Below are 8,385 nucleotides of genomic sequence, written 5' to 3' on the forward strand. Positions count from 1 at the left end.
GTTCAGTGCTGGTAGCCAGAAATCCAAGGTATCAGCTGGACCACACGACCTCTGAGATCCATGGAAAGGAATCCCTCCTGTTTTTTCCTAGCTTCTGGCAGTGGTCACAACCCGTGGCGTTCCTGGGCTTATTGTCGCATCTCTTTCCACTCCGTCCAAACACAACGCCGAGGTTGTATCCCTGTCTTCCCTCCTTAGAAGGACAGTTGCAGAGCAGTGGTGTCACAAGACTTTAATCCCAACGCTGGGGAGGCAGAGGAAAGAGGGTCTCTGAGTTCGAGCCCTGCCTGGTCTACACAGACTGTCTCGACAAAATAAAACAAGACTCCCCAAACTCCAGCCTGATTCTGGCTGGCACAGACACCCCCTCCCCCCGCCCCCTTTGGCCACAGAAGTGCTCCGAGGACAAGATGTTTACAGATCTTGGCCAGCATTGGAAGTGCATAGCCAGGAGCGGGATTTCTAGGCTTGGGGTCTGCCCCTTGCATCAGGCCCTCTTCAAATATGGTCCACTCCATTCTCCGTGATCACACAGTTTAACAGAAGCAAATTCTGTTATATATGGATCTTTAATAAAAATAAGCACAAAAGAGTGTGAAATAGTACCAAATTCAATAAATGATTTTTAAGAAGCATGGGAGAAGAAAAAGAAAGAGGCAGAGATTCCTATACAGCTGTGGCGCTAAGCCTCCAGCGAGATGACCTATTCCGCAGTAGAGGCGGTGGGTGGGACAGATGCTTAGGATCAGGGCTAAGGTCGCCAGGGGGCGCGCACAGGCACGGGACGAATGTAAGGCGGGAACCTGGCAAGGGGCAGGCAGGGTGGGGCTCTAGGTCTCTCTGGTTGGCTGCGCCGGGTGTTCACTGTCCCACCCGTTTTAAACTTGGTCCCGCCCGGCGCTCTCCCTTTTCCGCTGCGGCGTGCTTCTGGTAAGTAGTGCCTGTGTCGGGGATCGTAAGAGCCCACCACGTGGCCTCGGAGGTCCCTACGGCGCTAGCCCCGCGTGCCGGTTCCTGCCCCGCGCACATCCCTCCGGTGTGGGACAGGGGATCGGTCTCTCGCGCAGCCGGATTTGACCGCTCCTGAGTGTAGGCACGGAGTCGGGACGGCCCCGGTGTCCTTGGCACACTCGGAGCTTCTGCCTGCCCATTAGTCTGGGGACTGGGACATCGCTTATTTAGGAAGCGAATGAGATCAGAGTTCCGAAAGTAGCAAGATAATTTCAGTGTTAACAGGGAACGGAGGTAATTTCGCCCACACAGCCGCGTGCTCGCCACAGGTGCCCGTCAAATGCCACTTTGCACAGAGGCTGGGGTTTTTTGTTTTGTGTTTAAGGTTTGAGGGTGTCTTTAGAGAGCGGATGCCAGCGAGTGAGTCAAGCAGAGCGCTCTATGCCCATAGGAGTGGATTAGCCAGTGCGTTATGCTGCCCAGCCTCCCTCTAACATAAACCCAGCCTGTGTGGGTTTCGGTCCTGGGTTAAAATCTGAGCGGTTGGGTTCGCACGTGTACAGGGCATTAGGTGCCTAACTTCTGCCCTCTATGACGTAGAAACATTTTATCTCTGGAGAGTTCCTAAGACCGGGCAGTTGTGTCTAATGAGCACCCAGGAGTCCTGCCCGATCACTTCTGCTTTAATATTTGTGAAGATCTAAGTTTAGATGCGAGTGAAGAAGGTGCCGCTTAGTTGTTTTCTTTGAGATGCGAGGTTTGTGTTTGACACGAGGACTCTGAATGAAACATAAATTAAAAATATGGCATTACTGAGACATGGTTTATTGAATTATTGAGACAGGTTCTCACGTTGGCCCAGGGAATCTGTCTGCCTTAGTACCCGAGTTGGAATTTCTGTGCCTGGTGAAGTCCATTTTTGAGGGAAAATACTGTTGTGGGCTCTAATGTACAACTCCCCTATACTTTATGCAAGTGCAGTGGGTGGCGGTTCTGTTTCCTTGAGGTTGTTTCTACTGACCCATTGGGTTAAGCGCCTGGAGTGAGGGGCAGCAGGAGCCACTGTCTAAGAACTGGGCTCCCGGGCCTTACTTCCCTTCCCCATCAGCCTCAGCAAACAAGTTTGCTTCCGGTTTTGAAAGCAATGAAAGAGGTTCGACTTGCCCTAAAGACATCCCGTAGCTTGTAACTTTGTTTCCAAGCATTAGATTCTGTGCCTAGAAGGTGGATTCAGTCAGAAATGTGAAGGTCAGAGCTTTGTGCAAGAACCAAGGCTATTCGGGGCAGGACTTTTAGGTGTCCAATACAGCTAGTGGCCACAAGAAAAGTTCTTTTTGTAAAAGCGGTGGCCTGGTACTTGTAACATTGTTGACTTTTTTTTTTTTTTTTTTTTTTAAACAGATGCGGTGGTGCTACGTCCAGGATGCTAACGAGCTCAAGGTATGTGTTAAATGAAAAGCCTTGGCTTGCCAGGCAGAATTCTAGGAACAATTCTTGGCCAAGGATGAGAACTCTAACCTGACTGGATACGCGGCTATGATGGGTTAAAGGATTTATCTGAGGCCAAGGCCATAGGCGGGAACTGAATGCAGTCACCACCCCCTTTAATAGAACTGAGGCAGCTGAAAGTGCAGTGAATTTGACTCTGGTGACCTGATGGGGAGAAGCAGCTCTAGAGTTATAACTGGACCTTCACGCTCGTGCTCTGGCACCTGTGTGCACACACAAAATAATACATGGGAGCGTTGGCAAATGAATTAATACTTACAGAAGAAGATGCGGTTTTGCATTAAAAATTGTGTTAAGACATTACTGAGTAGATGTACCCAGTGTACTAGGTAGCACGGTGAGGATTCTGTTTACACAAGAAGATAGTTGTCAACATAGTCTAGGCTTTATTAGCTAGTGAGTCTGGCCTAATTACCTCTGGTATTTCTTCTGCAGCTCTGGTGCTTGAAATGAACGGGCACAACTTCTGGAAGAGAAGGTATGCAGTTGTTTATGGAATCAAGGCTTTGGGTTTCTTTGTCCCCGTCGTAGTGGGAACAGATGACTTGTGAGGCAGTCCCAATTACATACAGAGAAACATGAGAGCTTTGTGCCTGCAGAGCTCAGTTCCGTTATTTAGTTTACTCTGAGTCAGCCCTAGTCTGAAACTTGCCACAATATTAGCATAAAATATCCTTTAAAAATTTTTTTTGTTTTAAGCTGGGGGACGGTAGTGGTGGCGGCAGCTGCGGTGCACGCCTTTAATCCCAGCACTTGGGAGGAAGAGACAGGCAGATTTTTGTGAGTTCGAGGCCAGACTGGTTTAAAAAGTGAGTCCAGGACAGCCAAAGGTTTTACACAGAGAAGCCCTGTCTCAAAAAACCAAATAATAATAATAATAATAATAATAATAATAATAATAATAATAATAATAATAATACTTTGGTACATCTCTGTACTGCATGTGTGCAGTGTCCATGGAGACCGGAAGAAGGCACCAGATCCCCCTGGAACTGAAGTTCTAGTTGTGAGCTGCCGTGTGGGTGCTGGGAACAGGAGAGCAGCCAGCCAGGGCTCTTAGCTGCTGAGCATCCATCTCTAGCCCTAAATTTCGGCCACTAGAAATCGTCCAACATATGGTTAAGAGATCTAGTGTCCCCAGGAGAGCGAGGTGTGTGATAGGATCCACTTGGTGTCCTGGCTCAATACCTGCCATGTGCTCTTAACAGCTGTAGTTGGAAGGAGCAGACGTCCATGTGATGTAACTCCCAGGAAGATGCCTCCTTATGCTAAGAGTCTTGGACATAGAGACCGCAGGAGAACTTCACACTCTCCTCCAGTGTAAAGATTGTCAGCTCTTCCAGACACAATGAGATTGACAACCTCAATGGCTCCTAGGGATCTGATGAGGTGGTGTGGGTGGGGCCATGGTCTATCTCTATGTCAGCACATCTCCATCCAACCAGCAGAGTCAGCCTTCCAGCTACTCCAACACCAGCTGACGTCTCTGGCATTGCGGGTGAGAGGCAAAGGGCTTTCACTTACCGACATTAATAAAGGGAAGCAAACCTCTTCCTCAAAGAACAGCATTAATTACTCTCTAAACTCTGACCAAGTGGAAGAGAGTATAAAGAACTAAAGTGGCCCACAAACTACCCAACTGCAGTGCAGGACCCTGGGGCCCTGGCTCTCCCCTCCCCAGCCCACTGGTCTCCAGTCTCTCCAGTAGTAAGTGTTGTTCCTTGTCTCTAGGTTTTTTCCAAGGAAAAGCCAGTGAAATTACCTGCCGGTGAGTAAACTAGATATTCCTGACCGTTCCCTCATGTCTACCATCACCCCGCCCCAGCCTGACCTGATTGGACCCCTCTGACTGTGCCCCTCAATGAACAAAAGGCTGAACTGTTAAAAAGCAGCCCTGTAAGATGGGCACGTGGCTGCTGGTATCTTAAAATGGCTATCTGACCTCATACTTAGAAGATATGCTTTAGGACATAGAAGCCTACCCCTTGCATTTCTCAAGGATCTTGTGACCTGCTTTGTCTAGTTAGTAAAAATAACTTGATTCAGAGCCGACCACCCTGTTCCCCTGACAACCCCTTGTATGAACTAATTCCTTTTTTGCTTACATAAGCTAGCTGACAGGCTTGAGATCACATTCTCAATTCTGACATTGAGCTGTGTATGTCCCTGCCTGCCAGTACCTATTGCCTGGAAAATAAAAGTTTTTTTTTCCCTCTCTCACTGGGTGTCCTTGGTGTTTCATTTGTGCGGCCCCCAGACCCAATACTTCAATGGGTTTTATGGCCAAGGTAACTTCTTCACAGGAGCACAACAGGCTCCCCAACCTCTGGGGTATGCCTTTGCTCTCTCAGTCTCAGTGCCACATACCCGGCTTTCCACATCCCTGGACAGGGGTTCTTTGCTTCGCTTCCTCTGGCAAAAGCCCAAGAAGCCCCTCTCTGACTTTGTTCTTAGAACAAAAATGAGCTTACATCCTATGGCTAGAGAAATCCTTAAGAACATAATTTGGGAAGGTGTGACCTCTGAACACAGACTATGTCAGGGTTTGGAAAGGCCTTACATAAGTGGATAGTTGTCACTCAAGATGTTGAGGTGACTTCCCAAGGGCTGCTTCTCTAGCCCAGGCCCTCCAGGAGGACCTCAAAAAAAAATATTTTAAATATGGAAAGGAGGGGCAATGAAGGGTGAATGTCCTAACCCCGCCCATCTGTAAAAGGTCCATTGGAAAAAGGATTGTCATTCTATGTGTGATAAAAGATGACAAGCCCTTCGTGCCTTTAATCTCCATAAGGAGGAGCCCTCAGGTCTGACAATTAAGAGGAAAGCCCCAGAGAGTCTTGTGGGTCACTAACATTTTGGAAGGCTCACCCCAAACTATAAAAATTGATGGGGTGGGGGGAGCCATGTAAATGCCAAATGGACACTGGAGCAGGCAGGACAATCTGGGGTCCCACAGCATTGGGAGCTAATCCCTGGCATACACTGAAGAGGCCTTCAAGTGGGAGGAAGGAAATGGTGCTAATATCAGATCTCTTAGAAGGCCTAGGAAACTTGCCGGGCCAGGGTTTTCCCAAAAAGTTGTCAAAAACGCTTGTTTTCCTTAATGAGAAAAGTTCATGCTTTTAACCCAAAATTGTTTACAGATTGCAGACAATGGCAATATTAACATCTAAAGTTTCTCTTTTTGTAAACCTAAGAAAACCACTTTCTAAGCCTCAGAAAACGTCTTTGGATCTACCTCACAGGTCAAACAGACTACATTAGTAACTATTAAAGCCAGTCTTATTTTTCACAGGCAAACCATTAACTGTCTTATGTATGCCAGATACATAATTAACATGTTTTACTTTCTCAGCTACCTTAAGCAGGTGAGATGACTCCCAGCCCTCCCCGCTGCTTTCCTTACTTTAACACAGGTGACTACCACTTAGAGGATGCCAGACCAGGATTGAGGTTCCTCTAAGACCCGCCCCTTGCTTTCTGCAGTGCCCACTTGGCAGTAGCTCACAGCTACTGTAACTCCAGTCCCACACACACACACACACACACACGTGTGAACATGCTCATACATGTGTACATAGTTGAAAACAATAAGCCTTGAAAATATACAACTCAAGTTTGTATTAAATATGTATAGGAGTGACATACATAGGTCTCTTCTCTGGATGTGTCTCTCCATATATGTGTGTGTGTGTCTCCATCTCACTGCTGCTGGACAGACTCACAACAAGGATCATCCAGATAGCTGCCTCTCCAGTACTGCCCAGTTCATCTGCGGTGCCAGGTTGTTGGCTGTTCCCAATGTAATGCATCTATCAGGCTCTCACAGGCACTAGATTCTCCCAAGCCAATTTGAGCTCCTTGCTGTCTGGCCTGGGGCTGGCAGTTTAGCCAGAAGGGCTGTGAACTTTCACTGCATGACAGAGTGGCTTAGGGTTACTCTTAACCTTCCTGCTTGTTTATCAAAAGAGTTGTAACACTTGGGAGTCAGAGGCAGGTGGATCTCTGAGTTTGAGGCCTGCCTGGTCTACAAAGAGTCCAGGGCTACAAGAAAACCCTGTCTTGAAAACCAAAATTTTAAAAAAGGGCTGGAGAGTTAAGGGCACTGACTGCTCTTCCAGAGGTCCTGAGTTCATTTCCCAGCAACCACATGGTGGCTTACAAACGTCTATAATGTGATCTAATGCCCTCTTCTGGCCTGCTGGCTCACATGCAGGTAATAAGTCTTTAGGGAAAAAAATGCTAACACTTGGTGAGGGAGATAACCCATTCTCCTGCCTCTCTGCTTGACTGGATGTCTTGTTCTGTGTTCTGTCCTTTTCTGCCCAAAAACTGACACGGTAGCACTGACCTTCCGGTGGAGAATTGTAACCCTCTAGTTTGGTGCTGAGCAAGTAACTAACAAGGCCCAGGCTCCTCTCACCAGACCCTGTAGGCTTTGAGGTGTGTGTGTGTGTGTGTGTGTGTGTGTGTGTGTGGTGTGGTTTGTTGAGGCACGATTTCTTTGTTTAGCCTTGGCTGTCCTGGAACTTACTCTATAGACCAAGCTGGTCTTGAGTTCAGATCTGCCTGCCTCTGTTCCTCCTGAGTGCTGGGATTAAAGACATGCACCACGACTACCTGGCTAAGGCTTTGAATTTTAAAAAACCTACTTTATTTGTGGTTCCTTAATGCCTCTACTTCCTTTCCAACCCACCTACTGTAGGCAGGGGAGAAAGGAGGTTAGTAGGAACAGGGGATGAAGCCCTTTTTAGAGTCAGATCTTTGGGGATGAATCCACTCTGTTGTCAGGATTCCAGCAGTCCAGCTAAACAGCAAACAGCAGCAGCAGCAGCAGAAGCCCTCTCAAAGCGTTCTCTGGAGCATTTCTCTCTAGGAGTATCTTGAAGTGATTCTCTCTCCCTTTCTTTCTTTCTTTCTTTCTCTCTCTCTCTCTCTCTCTCTCTCTCTCTCTCTCTCTCTCTCTCTCTCTGTTCCTATTTATATCCTCTCAAGGTTTCCACAAGGATGTTTTCCAGCTGGCAGAGACCCACCCCCACCCTCCCACACAAGGCAATTTACACCTGACAAAGATCACTCACTTGTCTCATGAGGCTGTTATCAGCTGTGGACAAACCAAAGGCAGTCCCACATTCCACACTTGGGATCAAAACAAAAACATGTTTATATAACCTAACCAAAACTTGTACTATTCTCCAACATTAGTAAACTATATACAATAGGAATTATGAGTTATCGGGGGTGGGCGGAGAGATGGCTCAGCAGTTAAGAGCACTGACTGCTCTCCCAGAGGTCATGAGTTCAATCCCCAGCAACCACATGGAGGCTCACAACCATCTATAATGTGATCTGATGCCCTCTTCTGTACATGAAGGCAGAGCGCTGTATACATAATTAAAAAAAAAAGAATTATGAGTTATCATGTAAGAATCAGTGTCCAGTCCATATGCATTTGGCAATCTTGGAAAAACTATTCCACCATCTATCCTATCCTAGTGAGTCCTATTGTAGTGTCCAGAATTATGTGCCTAAATCACTCTCCTATTGCAACTAACATTTATCAACATAAAAACATGGTTTTAGACCTAAAACATTGTCTTAGTTCCTAAACAACTAAGCTTTGTGATAAGACTAGAACTTTACATCACATTTTAAAATGATCTGTTTCTGTACAGTGCACTAAAGCAAGAGTTAAACAAAATAACCTTAAATCTCTATTAGTATACAATAAATGAGTTTTGTTTTTATTCTCTTTTTTTTCTGGATGCAAAGGGAGGACTGTTCTTCTCTTTGTCCAGCGTATTTGATCTCATACCCCTACACGGCCCTACCAGAGGGAAACTCCTAGCCTGACCAAGTTGCCCCAGTGGGAATTTTTATAGTCACCCTTAAACAAGCAAAGAATTTTCACTCATGCACGCATGT

General features: G+C 46.8%; 1 non-coding gene across 1 annotated transcript; it reads left to right on the forward strand.

Annotated features, from left to right (window-relative positions):
* Window positions 1–2,446: 2,446 nt before the first annotated feature.
* On the forward strand, window positions 2,447–2,517 carry LOC127194939 (small nucleolar RNA SNORD93). The gene has a single exon (XR_007831320.1). It is a non-coding gene; the product is annotated as a small nucleolar RNA SNORD93 (small nucleolar RNA).
* The last annotated feature ends 5,868 nt before the right edge of the window (window positions 2,518–8,385 follow it).

Source organism: Acomys russatus, chromosome 10 (genome assembly GCF_903995435.1).
Source record: "Acomys russatus chromosome 10, mAcoRus1.1, whole genome shotgun sequence".
NCBI lineage: Eukaryota > Metazoa > Chordata > Mammalia > Rodentia > Muridae > Acomys > Acomys russatus.